Consider the following 17,020-nt stretch of genomic DNA (forward strand, 5'->3'; position numbering starts at 1 on the left):
GGTAATTTATTAATGGATGAATGGATGATATGGGTAAGGACATGGCTCCATTTTCCTCCCCACACTTGAATGGAACAGGGTTTGTAACAATAGCAATAGTCATGTTTCAACACCCAGCAGCTCTTCCATGGTCTTGTCATCTGCTGAGCTGTGGGCCAGGCCCCACGGTCTCATTTGCCGAAGGTCTTAGCAAGAAACATCCGTCCCTCATGACCTCTGGGAGCAATCTACTACTCTGGAGTCTTCTATGCCTTGAGCTGACTGAGATGCATAGGCCAGACAGATGAGAATGAAATTCGCTGAGCTGCTGCTTGCGGTGGGTCAGGTTCATGGGTGGAGGTTGTGTCCTTCCAGGGCCTCTGAAATCTTCCAGCACCAGTAAACACCTTTGCAAAAACTGAATGAAAGGAATGGAGAAAAAGACACGAAGACTATCTCATGCACTCCTGTCTAAGTACTGGTGTAGAAAAAGAAGAAGCTGAAAATCAAGACCAAATAAACCAAATGAAGACAACCTAAGATATATATATATAAACCTTGGTCTGAATTTTGCCTTTTAGTTTGCTCTCCTTTTAATTTGCTTCTCCCATTATTCCCCTCCTTCAAATCCCTTCTTTCCTTTCTGTCAAATACAGTGCTACCTTGGGTTACAGATGCTTCAGGTTACAGACTCCGCTAACCCAGAAATAGTACCTCGGGTTAAGAACTTTGCTTCAGGATGAGAACAGAAATCGCGCGGTGGTGGTGCGGCAGCAGCAGGAGGCCCCATTAGCTAAAGTGGTGCTTCAGCTTAAGAACAGTTTCAGGTTAAGAATGGACCTCCAGAACGAATTAAGTTCTTAACCTGAGGTACCACTGTAAAGCATTTTTCTTTCTTCCCTTCACTGCCTATTACCCTATTTCCTGAATTTACCCTATTTCTATTTTAATAATTGTATCCAAGTATTCTTTTGTAATTGTATCCAGGTAATTTTAAATTGTATCTAGGTATTTTTCTCAAAATTCTGTCTTTGTAAATGTGAATCCCTAAGGTGACCCTTTTGCAATTGTTACATTTGGCGTCTTTGCAAATGGAACTGACCCCTTTGTATCCTTGTGCCTTATCAGTATTCGTTCGACTTCTCAATGAATGTAACTACTTTCAGGAAAATAAGAACTGGAACCCATGTATTCAAATTGCACCACTTTATTGCAACCATGAAAGGATAAATGTTCTTTTTAGCCTCAAACTAATCACTTCCACTCAGCTCCCCTTCCTTCTTCGGTAAAGTGCCAGAGGACCAGATCCATTTCCTTTGACCCTGTAGGGAGAAAAATCCAACTGTTGGATGACACTCTCATCCCTATTGCTAATCTTGAAAAACGGATTACCATATCATTTGCCATCTCTTCCTGGATTTCTAGGTATTACCTAACTCATGTGGATAGGATTTGCCCCCCACCTTGAATCTTGCACCCCCCTTTGTACCCTGCACCCATGTACCTCCCCCTTACCTTGTAATGTGACGAATCTGTGACAAATATGTTATAAGAATTTAAGGTCTCAAATATATACAGTATAAACCACATGTCTGAAAACAGTACAGGAAATCAGTCCTGAAACCATTTTGACTCTCCCTGTTGTTGTTTAGTCGTGTCCGACTCTTCGTGACCCCATGGACCAGTGCGTCCTACAGAGCGAAAAATACGGTAGTTTCTCTCTAATTGACCTCAAATGTTTCGAAATGGGAAAACCTCCCCATTGTCTCTTTGCTCACAAATCCTGTCTTAAGGGCGTATCTGTGTATGAATTGGGTGAGCCTGTGACCTGGATTCAGGAACTGAGTATTTACCATCACAAAAGAGTAGCCAGACTGCCTAGTTAAAAGCAATCAGTGACCATTATCAGGTACCCTGGCAAACATGATTTCTGCTGTAGACCGCCTCCTTCTGTGATGTATGTATGATGTTTCGGGGGGGGGGGGTGGTCTTGGGCTACAGGGTGGGAAATTTCAAAAGTCTATATAAGAGCTTGCACACCAATGTTCTGGGTCCCTCCTGCCTCCACTGTGTGGTTGAGAGCACCCTGTTGCAACAGTTAATAAAGATCAGGCTTACTAGCTGCTTTGCTTCTCAATATTCTCTGGTTGTCCCCTGTTATTTTCTCCTACTGATAGGGAACCTACATAAGGTCTCTATACGGGCTCTTGGGTACCCCACAAGGGAAAAGGAGCAAGTTTTTTCTTATAAGAAATAAGACCACCCACAATTGTGACTGTATAAAATTCTGGACTTACCTTTGGGCGGGGTTCCTTGTACCTTTTATCACCTTCACATAGGGAATTTGGTGGCAACTGAATAAAGGAACTTTGCTTTTAAAAAGCTGTTTGCTTCTTTCTCTCCCTGTTTGGACATCACCTGTCTTCTCTGATTGTAGCGGACCCCAAACCAAAACCCTAAGTTTTTTACATCAGTACTGCTTGTCTTTAGTCATGCTCCCAAATATCCTGTCCCCACCTTATTCTAGTTACTATATTTTTATCCTGCAAGGAGCTCAGTCTGATGTATTATTGGGGGCTCAAAGGGACCCCTTAGAGTTGGAACCAGTGAGCTGAGGGATCACCACTCAACCCTAAAGCTCACTGGGAGACTTTGGGGCAGCCATACTCTCTCAGCCTAGCCTGCCTCACAAATCTTACCAACCTGAAGATGCTGCTGCTGCTGCTGTTATATAAAAAGACATCTCAGGGCTTTCTTACTCCTGTGATTATCATCTGTTGCATCTTTCTTCTCATTTTTAAATTTTAAATTGTTGCAGCCTCCTCTGGGACTTTGCAGGTAGTAGTTGTAGTAGCAATAATTAGAATAATATGAAGACATAAAACAATAGAATTGTAGAGTTGGAAGCGATCTTGTGGAGCTATCTGATCAAATTCTTTTCTCGGCGCAGCAATCTTGCAACTCCAGCATCCCTAGCAGGTGGCAGTTTAAATATCTAGATGTGGTTGACAGTACCACACAGTTTTTTTCTGGGTAAGATTAGAAGCTATCATTTTCTCTCTACACCCTGACACTTTCAAAGGGAGAGAAAAACTCATGACCTACCTTGCCGTTGTGCCATCAATAACTTAATGGTCAGGCTGTTCTTACAATTGAGCCTGCAAATAGAATAATTACATTTTAGCTCTTTTGCAATTTTGGCCAACCACCGTCTCTTCATCACCTCAGCAATGTCCGACTATCTATCTTCTTCTTCTTTAATCTGTGCCCCCTCCCTATATCGTTTTCCTAATCTTTACCTCATCCACTATTTTCCATTAAACAATCTAAGCCATTTGTATCTGGCCCCATTTATGCTCAGTCAAAGTGGACTGGTGGAGTGTTGGATCTCTGAAATCATTTCTTAAAGAGTTAGTTTGAATGGCTATTATTTCCTAAATGTTCTGGGAAAATCAAGCGACGGGCCTTTTGGGGAAGGGATGTGACTCAGTGCTAGAGCATCTGCTCTGTATGCAGAATGTATTAGGTTCAATCCCTGGTGGTGCTGTGGTCTGAACCACTGAGCCTCTTGGGCTTGCTAATCAGAAGGTTGGCGGTTCAAATCCCCACAACGGGGTGAGCTCCTGTTGCTCAGACCCAGCTCCTGCCAACCTAGCAGTTCAAAAGCACACCAGTGCAAGTAGATAAATAGGTAGCACTGTGGCAAGAAGATAAACAGCGTTTCTGTGCCCTCTGGCTTCCATCATGGTGTTCTGTTGTGCCAGAAGCAGTTTATTTCTGCTGGCCACATGACCTGGAAAGCTATCTGTGGACAAACACCGGCTCCCTCAATCTGAAAGTGAGATGAGTGCCACAACCCTATAGTCACCTTTGACTGGACTTAACTGTCCAGGGGTCCTTTACCTTTACCTTCAGTTAAGACTAGGAATGTCCCTATGCCCTTTTAAAACGTGGCTCTTTTTTGGGCAGGGGTGCTATTGGGTTGTTGTTTTCATTTTGATTATATATATTGTGATTTAATGTTGGTCTTTTCTGTGAACTGCCCTGAGACCTCTGGGTATAGGGTGGTATATAAATTCAAATAATAATAATAATAGTAATAATAATAATAATAATAATAATAATAATAATAATGTCCTCTGTTTGAGACCTGGAGGTCTGCTGTCCGTTAGTGCAGGCAACCATTGAGCTAAATGGACCAATGGTCTGACTTGGTGTCAGGCAGCTTCCTCTGTTCCCTAAGGAATGTGAGACGTGGAAACGAAAGGTAGTCATCATTTAACATTTACTCAGAATAGGACCTATTGGGAATTGATTGCCATACATTTGTCATGGCATGTGGGTGGCACTGTGGTCTAAACCACTGAGCCTCTTGGCCTTGCCGATTGGAAGGTCAGCGGGTCAAATCCTTGAGACTGGGTCAGCTCCTGTTGCTCTGTCCCAGCTCCTGCCAACCTAGCAGTTCGAAAGCACGCCAGTGCAAGTAGATAAATAGGTACCACTGTGACAAGCAGGTAAACGGCGTTTCCGTGCGCTCTGGTTTCCATCACGGTGTTCCATTGCGCCAGAAGCGGTTTAGTCCTGCTGGCCACATGACCAGGAAAGCTGTCTGTGGACAAACGCCAGCTCCCTTGGCCTGAAGCGAGATGAGCGCCACAACCCTATGAGCACCACTGACTGGACTTAACCGTCCAGGGGTCCTTTACCATGGCCATTAATTTCAGTGTGTTGGCTCTGAATTAAACTTGGTTTAATACAACTCCAAGGCCGCACTTGAACCTTACATTTAAAGTATCATTATACCACTTGTAAGTTATGGCTTTCGCATAGATTCCTGGGAACTGTAGCTTGCTAAGGTGCCGCAAGTTGCTAGCAGACCCCGCCATTTCCTTCACAGAGCTACAGTTCACACAGCATGTTAGGAATCAGTCCTTCTTCCAGGGAACTGAACTTATTATGTATATATATAACTTATAACTTTCTAACTTTTATAAGTTATTGTAAGTTTAAGTTAAGTCTGCTGCAACTGGATTTCTTATGGGCAGTGCCAATCTTGAATGTATTGGATTTGTGACCATTATGCTCATTTGTCTTCAGTAGCAGTAAAGCTCTGCTGGATGAAATATAATTGCCTTTGGTCTATTTTTTGGGTAACACATTTAAGTTTTTACACTGCTAACTATACACCCTGTGGAACACCCTCCCATCAGATGTCAAAGAAATAAACAACTATCTGAAGTTTAGAAGCCATCTGAAGGCAGCCCTGTTTAGAGAAGTTTTTAATGACTGATGTTTTAATGTATTTTAAATATTTTGTTGGAAGCCGCCCAGAGTGGCTGGGAAAACCCAGCCAGATGGGCAGGGTATAAATTATTATTATTATTATTATTATTATTATTATTATTATTATTATTAATTGGAATCTGCTCTGGATCAATATTGAGTAGAATCAGGGGTGTCTTACCCATAGATGTTAGTGGTGCAGGGCGCCAGATTTTGAAGGGCGCCACAAGCTGAGTGTCAGGGAAGGAGATTAGGTGTGTGCTCCCTTCCGTGCAGTGGGGTCAGTGGCGTAGCGTGGGGGGTGCAGGGGAGGCCAGCCGCACCGGGCGCAACATCTGGGGGTTAGGGTTAGGGGGCGCAAATCCACGGGTTAGGGGGCGCAAATCCATGGGTTAGGGGGTGCAAATTACTTGCCTTGCCCCCGGGTGCTGACAACCCACGCTACGCCACTGTCTGGGGTAGCCCACTCCTCTCCTCTCAACCACCCATTGGGGCATGCTGCATCTGGCTCAGGGAATCCCCTTCACGTCCCCTCCCACTGGGGCTGCCTGGGTGCCTGACAGGCGCGATTGGGGGCGGGCACGGGGCACCCCTCTCTGGCTATGTCGTTGCCTGCGTGCCTCCCTGCAGAGTCTGCGAGCAGAGCGATCCCGGTGCTGCGCGATCCCGGTGCCGAGCAAGTATGGCACAGCCGGGAAGCCACCTGATCTGCTTGCTGGCCCTCATGTGGCACAGACTTCCCCGGATGGGGGCAGGTAAGGGGCACTAGGCACTTAGAGGGAGGCTTCATGGAAGGCCATCTGGGCTGCGATCCCGGAGGCCATAGCTGTCAACTTTCAGATTTGAAAATAAGGGATCAGCAGCCTCACCTGTTCCGGGGACAGTCTACAGGATATCTAACAATCCGGGATAGCAGCGGGAAGCAGTGGGAAATGGTGCTGGAATAAGGGAATTTCCCACAAAAAAAGGGAAGGTTGACAGCTATGATCCGGGCGCCTCTTACTTACGTGCCACGCTGAGTGTGCGCTGGACCACATGATGTAAACAAGCTGGACATGATGTAAACAAGTCCCCCCCCCGCCACTTAAAAAAACTCTGGGAAATGGGGAGTGTGCCAGAGAGATATTTGCACCACGGTGCTGGATATGCTAAAGATGGCCCTGAGTAGAATTCAAAGACATACACACACATCTCCATAAGTGGTGCAGCCTGGCCAGGTTGGCGTCCTCAGTCTCATCTCCACCCATCTTTCTGTGACTGACCTGTGGGCGCTCCCTGGGTCGCCATGGCCTGGCTTGGTTGATCTTCAGTACCGATTCCCCGCTTGGGCCCAGCCAGGTTCTGCGGTGCACTTTTCGGCCGAGGAAGGGCAGTGGTAGCAGTTGCCTAAACTGCCAGCCCAAAGCCCACCACAGGTACCGCCGCTTCACCATATCCCCACGACACGTGGTCCAAGGCATGCTTCTCTGTCCTCTCGGTGTGCTCTCCTCACTCGCGCCTCCTTCTTTTCTTGCTCCCTTGAGCTCCCTATGGCCACCTGGAGCTGGAACAGAGGGGCTTCTGTGGAAAATATATATCCGGCAGTTGGGAACACACAGAACACTTTAGAACATTCTGGAACCCCCACCCCCTATTTGGCTGTGTTGAGAGTGCACAAAAAACTCACAGTTTTTTTTCCAACTTCAGATGAATTTATTCTAAGTTAAACTACTAATAACTTTTTTTAAAAAATCCTAGTCAATATCTGTACTGAACTTAAAGTCATTTTTACAGAATCAATTTTTAAAAACTGTTTATGCCACCACACTTATGCTGACCACTAAGAAAATATCTTCTGTAATAGTTAGCGGATCGTCTGATTTTTTTACATGGTTTTTGGGCTGTGTGTGTGTATGTGAATAATCATATTACAGTGGCTAACAAAACCTGAATGCTAAACTGTTATAGCAAAACATTCCAGCTTCTGCCTTTGTCAATTGCTCTGATCAAAATGATGCTAAAACAAAAAAAAAATTCCTTCCAGTAGCACCTTAAAGACCAACTAAGTTATTTCTTGGTATGAGCTTTCGTGTGCATGCACACTTCTTCAGATGCATCTGAAGAATTTAAGGTGCTACTGGAAGGAATTTTTTTTGTTTTGACTATGGCAGACCAACACGGCTACCTATCTGCAAAATGATGCTGTATCTAAGGTGGCCTTTCTAGAGCTTTCATTACTATCTGTCTTATCTGTGGCCACATACATTTAAAACACCACAATAGACAGTCATGACTTTCCCCAAAGAATTCTGGGAGTTATAATTTTTTAAGGGTGTTGAGAGTTGTTGGGAGACTTCCCACATTGAGCTGCAATTCCCAGTGTGGTTTAATAACCAATCTCTCTTCCAAGGGGACTTGTAGCTCAGAGAGGGGTTTAAGGATGCTCAACTCTCCTTACAATGAATGCTCACATTATTTAAGTGATGTTGCTAACAATGATAAGTGAGGAGAGAGCTTAGCCATGAGCCCAGGTTCAGACAACAAATATGCTAAGCTAAACCAAGAGAGGAGCAAAATGGCTGTAGATTCCAAGAGTTTGCATGTTTGTACAGTCCTGGCAAGCCGTTGTTTGGCTTATCATCTCGTGCAAAGCAGGCATTATGTGTGTGCTTTCACTTGGAAAAAACAAAAATGACTTAAAAAGCAAAACATAATCCAGAGTAGTAAGTAAAATCAGTTTTTTTAAAAAAACGCACAGTAGTAAAAAACCAAAACAAAACTATAGGTGTAGTATCATGACACCTGCATTTGTTCAAAAAGCAAAACCCTGGAGACATTTTTCCAGGTGCATACCACCAGGTAAAAGTGCGTGATGATCAAACTGTGATCAGGCAGCCTTTCCGTTTGACTGACAGCTTCTGATAAATTAAAGTAATTGCTGGTGTTTTGCATTCCTTTACATCAGAAGTGATTCAATTACTTAGCAAGTTAACTGCCTAAATATTTTGAAGTAATTTGCAATAACTAGTCAGGCGAGTAATTGGATATCATGTTATCAAATTACTAGGGGTTTTTGTAGAGTCAAATGTATGAAGCAATAATAATTAATAATGATGATACCAGCAAGGAGACCATGATGGTGTTTGGACTGTAATATGGAGCATTACAAACTAGAATATCACCTTGCAGATATCTTGACCGCAGGAAACAAGCAGGGATAAAGGCTGAAAATACACAAGGCTTTCTGAATGTCATCACTGCAAGGGAGACGAGGCCAAACAAAATGGTGGTGCAGAGGATCTTTGAATAGGATCTCCCACTTTCTTTTCTTTGATGAGCTAATTCAGGGGTTGCCAACCTTTTGTGGCCAGTGGAGACATTTGCAATTTCGAGAAAGTGCTATGGGTTCCAGACACAAAATGGCTGCTTTGGAGGGTGGGGCGGTATATTTCTCTCCATTAGACACAAGTGGCCAACAGTTAGATATACAGTGGTACCTCAGGTTACAGACGCTTCAGGTTACGGACGCCTCAGGTTACAGACTCCACTAACCCAGAAATAGTACCTCAGGTTAAGAACTTTGCTTCAGGATGAGAACAGAAATCGTGTGGCGGTGGCGCGGTGGCAGTGGGAGGCCCCATTAGCTAAAGTGGTACCTCAGGTTAAGAACAGTTTCAGGTTAAGAACGGACCTCCAGAATGAATTAAGTTCTTAATCTGAGGTACCACTGTACTGCGGCCCATGTTTAGTTAGCCCCAAAATGGAAAATGAGTGAGGTCCTAACTAAGGAAGAATGGCAACATAAGTAGACAGAATATGCACAGCTCACAGACTTAACATATAGAATAAGAGACCTACGTTTAAAGAAGATTGGAAAATGTTAATTGGATATATGGGAAATAATTGTGTACAGCTGAAAAAGCCGGCAGCATTAAGATAAATTCAGCAGTGTAAATAAGTTTTGATGGATGCAATAATGGAATAAAGAATGGTATCGTTTTTGTAAAATATGCAGGGATTGATGATATGTAAAATGAACCATGGAAAGATAAGAAGGGAAGTCACTGATATCTTAAGGATGTAAAATGAGTATTTTAAATTACACAGTTCAATTTATCTTCATCTTGCTTTGCCTTGGGGTGTGTGTGTGTGTGTGTGTGTGTCACACATGCCAGGTGCAGGCCAGAGAAGCAACAAATGCAACTCTGACCTTTGTTTCCACACAGACTCACACAGACCTCCCCATTCTTCCTCCAGGCACGCAAGCAGCATGATCAGAGATCAAGGATACATTACAACCAGGCAACACAACAACAACAAACATTTTGGGTTGAAAACAGAGTCAGTGAAAGGTGTGGAGCATTCTGAGGGCCAGACAGAGAGTCACGGAGGGCCGCATTCGCCCCCCTGCCTTACTTTTTCCATTGCTCTGATCTTCCCTGCCTCGGTTCTGAAAGAACCAACCTCAATCATCAAAAGCAGTCGAAAGAAACCGCAATCAAGATTAAAAGAAAATAAAACCCCCCGAATTTTCTCCACTTCCTTCTGATCCATTTAATTCTCGAGATATGCTACCGCAGAACAATTTCATGGAGAATTACTCAGAGAAAGGGCAGCTTTGTTTCCCGCTTCAGCAGTCCTGCCATTCTACTTCCAGCCCCCTCCCGATTTATTTGTGTCTCCCTTTGAAGTCCCAAATAAACCCACAGAAGGAAAAAATAACGATGATTTGTGGCATAGTATTGTGGTATCGCGTATAAGTCTCACATGGGGTGAGGCAAGCTGGGCTTAAATTTAACCCATCCTCACCACCCTTCTCGAAATAGGTTTGTCTACCTCAGTGTTTTTCAACCTTTTTTGGGCAAAGGCACACTTGTTTCATGAAAAAAATCACGAGGCACACCACCATTAGAAAATGTTAAAAAAATTAACTCTGTGCCTATATTGACTATATATAAAGTAATTCTCTTGAATAGGAATCAAATAAACACAAAGAATGTATTTTATAATTACTTTATTATGAAATAGTAAGTAAACAGAAATATGAAAAATTATAAAACACTTTATTTTTAAATCTTTTGAATTTTTCAATTTTTCCCACGGCACACCAGGCAACATCTCGCGGCGCACTAGTGTGCCGCGGAACAGTGGTTGAAAAACACTGGTCTACCTGATGTGCAGAATTCAACTAAGAAGCCGCCTGAAACAAGGATGGGGAACATGTGGTCCTTCAGATATTGTAGGACTCCATCTCCCATCACTCCTGACCCTTGCCATGCTGGCTGGGGCTGACGGAAACTGGGGCCACTTAAGCTGATAAAATATGCACAGCTTGCAGATCTAACATATAGAATAAGAGAACAAGAAGAACATACATTTAGAGAAGGCTGGAAAATGTTTATTGAATATATCTGGGGAAATTGTGTCCACTTGAAAACATTGGCAGCATTAAGATAAATTCAACAGTGTAAATAAGTTTTGATGGATGTAGTAATGGAATACTGAATGGTTTAGTTTTTGTAAAATATGCAGGGATTTAGGATATGCAAAATGAACCACGGAAAGAGAGGAAGGGAAGTCGTTGATATTTTAAGGACGTTTAAATGCGTATTCCAAATTGTAAAATTTAATTACACACACACACACACACACACACACACACACACGTGAAAATCTCTCAACCTTACTTTGAAACACACCAAAGTTAAAATGCTAAATTAGATTAAAATTACCTTAATGTTCTAAGCATCTGCATAGGCTTGTCTAAACAGGAATGTTTTTTGCAGGCGCCAGAAAGAGTACTGTGAAAGTGCCTGTTTGATCTCAATAGGCAGGGAGTTTCAAAATGTAGGTGCTGTCACACTAAAATGATTGAGTTCTTACCGCTGTGGAACGGGTATTATGTGTCACCTGTAGTAGTGCCAGTTATGCCAATCAAAGCAGTTGTGTGGGCACATGTGGGGTAAGGTGATTTTGTAGGCCATCAAGGGCTTTATAAACTACCGTATTTTTCGCTCTATAAGACGCACCATACCACAAGACGCACCTAGTTTTTGGAGGAGGAAAACAAGAAAAAAAATATTCTGAATCTCAGAAGCCAGAACAGCAAGAGGGATCGCTGCACTGTGAAAGCAGTGATCCCTCTTGCTGTTCTGGCTTCTGGGATAGCTGCGCAGCCTGCATTCGCCCTATAAGACGCACACACATTTCCCTTACTTTTTAGGAGGGAAAAAGTGAGTCTTACAGAGCAAAAAATACGGTAATTGCACCGCCTTGCATTTGGCCCGGTAGCAAATCAGCAGCCAGTGCAGATCTCTGAGCACCGGTGCCACATACAGTGGTACCTCGGGTTACAGACGCTTCAGGTTACAGACTACGCTAACCTAGAAATAGTACCTCAGGTTAAGAGATTTGCTTCAGGATGAAAACAGAAATCGTGCTCTGGCAGTGCGGTGGCAGCTGGAGGCCCCATTAGCTAAAGTGGTGCTTCAGGTTAAGAACATTTTCAGGTTGAAAACAGACCTCCAGAGCGAATTTAGTTCTTAACCCGAGGTACCACTGTGCTGACAAGACCTCACCCCTGTCAGCAATTGTGCTGCAGCATTCTTAACTACGGTAACTGCAGCTTCCGGATCAAGCACAAGGGAAGCCCCACATAAAGCGCCTTGCAGTTATCCATTCTTGTAGTAATCAATGCACGAACTACTGTGGCTTTCCCAGTGCAGGAATGGTTGTCATTGTCAAACCAGCCTCAGTTCATAAAAGGCATTTCTAGCCAGATGGGCGGAGTATAAATATGATGATGATGATGATGATGATGATGATAATAATTGCCACTGAGCAGCGGCGGGTCTTGTCCTCTCAATTTCAGTGGCGCCCTGGGCGATGCCAAAATCCAGTGCCCTCCATCTCTCGCTTTCCATTGGATTTCATAGTTGCTTCAGTGCCCCCAAAGCTCCATGCGTGCTGCGATGGAACTGGTTGCGCTCCTATAGATCTGCCTTTGCATTGAGGCTACCTCAGATTCCAGTGACAGATCTGGATCCAGAAGCATCCCCACAACTATGAAACTGCTCCTTCTGGGGGAGTGCGACCCCATCCAGGGTAGGCAACTGACCAATTTCTTGGACACTGGAACGACTCACCCACAGGGCCTCTGTCTTTTCAGGATTCAAGCTCATATTGTTTTCCCCCATCCATTTCACCACTGCTTCTTCTTTCTTCTTTGGCGATCCCTTGTAGCCAAGTAAGATTGTCTTCCATGAACACACTTTCAACAGTGAGTCCGTAAGTGACTGTGGAGGCCAATTCTGGATCCACATGTCCTTCCACAGTGGGGACATAGGTTTCCGGGTGGAGTTGATCACGGTGAGGGTTTGTCAAGCGTGCCTTCCTCTTAGCATGTTTCTCCCTTTTGTCCTGAGTTCGAGTGTCTTCAAAGTCCATGACACCTTTGGGAAAGGCTGTTCTCCAATTGGAGCACTCACAGGCCAGTGTTTCCCAGTTGTCAGTGTTTATACTACATTTTTTTGAAATTTGCCTTGAGAGAGTCTCTAAACCTCTTTTGTTGACCACCAGCATTACGCTTTCCATTTTTAAGTTGGCCACTGCATCCAGACATGGCCCAGGGACTGCACAGCCTCACCTGGTTCAGACATTATGGAGGAACAGAGCTGTGTCATCGGCATATTGAAGGCACCTGGAGTTGCTGTGCTCATTAGGCCTGATATTCCAACAGGTCTGGACAGATCATGTTGGTTTTTTTGCTAATAAAGAGTTAACTCTAACTTGCACTGTGTGATTTATTGCTGGCTCGCTTCTTGGGAGAAATGTGATTTTGTTTCCATTTTCATGAGCAATTGCCCCATTTGCACTTCTTGAGCCAATGCATGAACCGAAACACAGCTGTTCTTCAAAATCTGCACGTTTCCAAATTTGTGGTGAGACAGTTGTACAAAAATGCATATATTATGGATAAAAAAACATGTAGTCATGCAAAATGTATCGTATTCAGGGAAATCACTTGCAAAAATGTGCACGTTACCCAAAGCTGCATACAAAAATGTTTTTATTGGGAGAACTTTGTACTAGCATGCCGGCAAATGTTTATGAGGATTTTAAAATGGAAGAAAATCTCAGATTGTGAAATGTGAGAAACTGGCGGATTCATCCAGCCCTAGTTTGGCCTAATGGTGTGTGTGAACTTGATCAATATCCGAAGACCCACATGCTCCCCAGCCCCTCTCCAAGGATTCAGACAAGGCCTAACTGGGGATGATGATCATTGCCTTCCTTCTGGGGGCATGAATGCCATCTCAGGCCAGCCATGTGCTACCCCATTAACTCTTCCTATTGGAAAGACAATGGGGAAATATGACTTGTAACGATTTCTTGCGAGAAAATCATTATGGTAAGGCAAGGCTTCCCTATTTCTCAGCTCTACACACCAGCCGTGGCAGCCGGTAAGTGTTTTCAGCAGGGCAATGTATTTTCAACCTCATTTGTGTGTCGGCCTAAATGGAACACACTTTATTACCTTTATCCCTGCATCTCAATAAAGGGGGGAAAATGTTTGCCAGTTCAGTGGAAATACAACCAGCACCCTTTCAGTGCCATGTGCTCTTACGTAGGTCACTCCTGGACATCTGCTTTATTGAGCAGTTTGCAGGAAGGATAGATGAGCCTTCCTTCTGTTTTTTTTTTTGTACAGGTGTTAGACAATGTTGTGTCAAGCAAGGGGATCTCCCAGAGTTTCCAGTGCAGTTTCCCCTTGCTTTCCATATTACACAAAGTCAGATTTCACATGTGTGGTTGTTGTTGTTGTGGTGGTGGGCTGAATTTGCTGCACAATCCACTTCAGTTGCCTAATCTGAATTTGCTGGTTTGTCATTGAATCCCACCTGAAAATAGCAACTGTCTGGAAGTACCTACAGACACACTCCCCCAAATTGAATTTCCTAGGACAGAGCCATAGGAAGCCACAAATCAGCAGGGCTCTCAAATTTCATCTTCGGAAATATATTAATATGGCTTGGAAAACGACTGGCTTAATCTCTCACCAGGTCTATGTTTGACTGCCCTCTGTTGGAAAAAAATCTCTAAGGCACACACACACAATTTTAGGCAGCTGAGAATGCTTTGGAAGAGGGATCACATCTCATTGATGCCCATCCCAGTTTGTATTTTTGGTTTTATTTGTGTGTCTTGTTTCATTTTTGGTTTTCATTGTATGTCTTGTTTCATTTGTCAGCTTGGGCACCTCCATTTTGCAGGGGGAGAATTGGGACAGACAGACAGACAAACAGACACACACAGAGAGAGAGAGAGAGAGAGAAATATATACAGTGGTACCTTGGGTTACAGACACTTCAGGTTACAGGCACTTCAGGTTACAGCTTCCATGAACCCAGAACTAGTACCTCGGGTTAAGAACTTTGCTTCAGGCTGAGAACAGAAATCGCGTGGCGGAAGCGGGAGGCCCCATTAGCTAAAGTGGTGTCTCAGGTTAAGAACAGTTTCAGTTAAGAACGGACCTCCAGAACAAATAAAATTCTTAACCTGAGGTACCACTGCATTACCAAATAAATAGGCTTGGGAGCAGGTCAGTCTCAAGACATTTTTCTGCCTGAGGCAGAAATGTCGAAGGCTATGGAGTTATGTGACCCCCGAGCCAAGGAGATAAGTAACTATACAACCTTTAGAAGACATCTGAAGGCAGCCCTGTATAGGGAAGTTTTTTAGTGCTTTATTATGTTTTTATATATGTTGGAAGCCTTGGCTCGGGGATCACATAACTCCATACCCTCTAACATTTCTCCAATGAAAATAGGGCTGTCCTAAGCCGGGATCAAATCACAAACTGGGATGCCTTCTGTAAATCTGGGACTGTCCCTGGAAAACAGGGGCACTTGGAGGGTCTGCGTTTAGACTCCGGGAGACATGCAAGTGCCTGTGCCACAATTCTACCTTAAAGTTTCCTACCTCCTCCTCCCCCCAACCCCATCGTTGAATATATAATTTGTTTTAAATTCTTTCTGAGACTAATGGGATTTAGCTCGGCCTTGAAGCCACATTTAAGAGGAGCACTTTTAATGGAAGAAGCTGGAAGTGGCACGGCAGAGCCCTGCAAAGCAAAACGACTCTTTGTACTGCTTTTGCTGGAGGTTCCTCTCAGCTCTTGTAAATTTAATAAAGATGTCACCCTAATATAAATGGTTCTGCTTGAGAAACATCCCTTCCCTTATCTCCACCAAACTTCCTGCCTCAGGTTTTCGGCCTCCAAGGGGCTGCTTTAATGTTCTTGCAATACAACGCAGCTCTTAGGAAAGGGAGCCAAGGGAATGCACCAGATCCAACTCAACTGGCCGCCGCATTTGGAGGCCAAGAAGACGCTTCAGTGAAAGAACTGAAGTTCTAGAACTGAAGTATAAGGACACCTGTCCTCTGGAACCCAAGCAGAGAGGGAAAGGCTGATGCTGGCCATTTTTTTGTTTATTTAGCTATTCTGTTATTTAAAAGAATGAAGAATTTATTTTATTAGATTATGCGTTCTTCACAACAAGGTTCCAGGGCGGTTTACAGCAATAAAATATACAGTGAGAAAAAGGAAAACATCATTTAAAAACAATAAAACAGGTGTAAAACAACTAAAAACAGAGGTGTGTGTGTGTGTGTGTATCTCAAAATGGTTCTAATACAGATGCAAATGGCTACAGTGGTACCTCAGGTTAAGTACTTAATTCGTTCCGGAGGTCCGTTCTTAACCTGAAACTGTTCTTAACCTGCAGCACCACTTTAGCCAATGGGGCCTCCCGCTGCTGCCGCACCGCTGGAGCACGGTTTCTGTTCTCATCCTGAAGCAAAGTTCTTAACCCGAGGTAATATTTCTGGGTTAGCGTAGTCTGTATCCTGAAGCGTATGTAACCTGAAGCGTATGTAACCTGAGGTACCACTGTATTAGCCATTACTCCATGGTCATTGGCAGTAATGCTTCTGAATGCCAGGTGCTGAAAACAGCAGCAGAGGAAAGAGTTCTCGTGGTTGAATCCTGCTTACAGGTTTCCCACAGGCATCTGGTTGGCCACTGCAGAACAGGATGCTGCACTCAATGGGCCATTGGCCTGATCCAGCAGGCTCTTCTTATGTTCTTAGATGCAGACTGGGATGAAGATTTCTATTGAAAAGGCTTGTTGAAAGAGGACAGTCTTCCCCACCTTTCAGCAAAAGCATGCAATCACCGCACACACTTTGATGGGCAGACAGGGCAAGGCAGCCACTGTGGGAATGTTCAGGGTGGCAGGAGAGGATATATTGTTTATTAATATCCTCCCTAACTTGTTCTAGCAAGTTTCTTTTTGTAGCAGAGTCACAATCCCCTTTCTTACATGCACAGCAGATAACTGGTTGCAGGCTTGTGTAAGTCTCTCACTGTTATACAATTCAGTCTGTATCAGATCAAATTGTACGTTCCTGGTAAATTCCCTTTAATCCCTCTTAAAAGAATAAAAACACGACAACCTTATTCAAAGTCAATAAAAGAAGTTTACTCACATCAGTTCACGGTTGGATTCCTTAAATACAAATATGTACATGTGGATCTAACCCATATGGGGGAATAATCCCAGTGCTTCGGCTAGCTGAGAAGCTAGCAGAGCATTCCTAGCTAAAAGCTGGTCAAACAAAGAAAGAAGTGAAAAAAGAGAGAGGTGTGCTGTGTGACTCATCCTTTTGTTACCTGGACAGGTAAGGTCACAATCACCTTCTATCACATGGAACAAAA

General features: G+C 43.8%; 1 long non-coding RNA gene across 1 annotated transcript in view; it reads right to left on the reverse strand.

The window, feature by feature from the left end:
• LOC309356370 overlaps positions 1 to 6,852 on the reverse strand; it is a 251,904-nt gene extending 245,052 nt beyond the window's left edge. Inside the window, exons 1-3 of the long non-coding RNA XR_014162728.1 lie at positions 6,525 to 6,852; positions 3,085 to 3,137; positions 642 to 1,301 (exon numbers count right to left, since the gene is read on the reverse strand). This is a non-coding gene — a long non-coding RNA (uncharacterized lncRNA). The remainder of the gene's footprint in view (positions 1 to 641; positions 1,302 to 3,084; positions 3,138 to 6,524) is intronic.
• Positions 6,853 to 17,020: the final 10,168 nt, after the last annotated feature.

The sequence above is a fragment of the Podarcis melisellensis genome (genome assembly GCF_964234715.1).
Source record: "Podarcis melisellensis genome assembly, chromosome: 14".
Classification (NCBI taxonomy): domain Eukaryota; kingdom Metazoa; phylum Chordata; class Lepidosauria; order Squamata; family Lacertidae; genus Podarcis; species Podarcis melisellensis.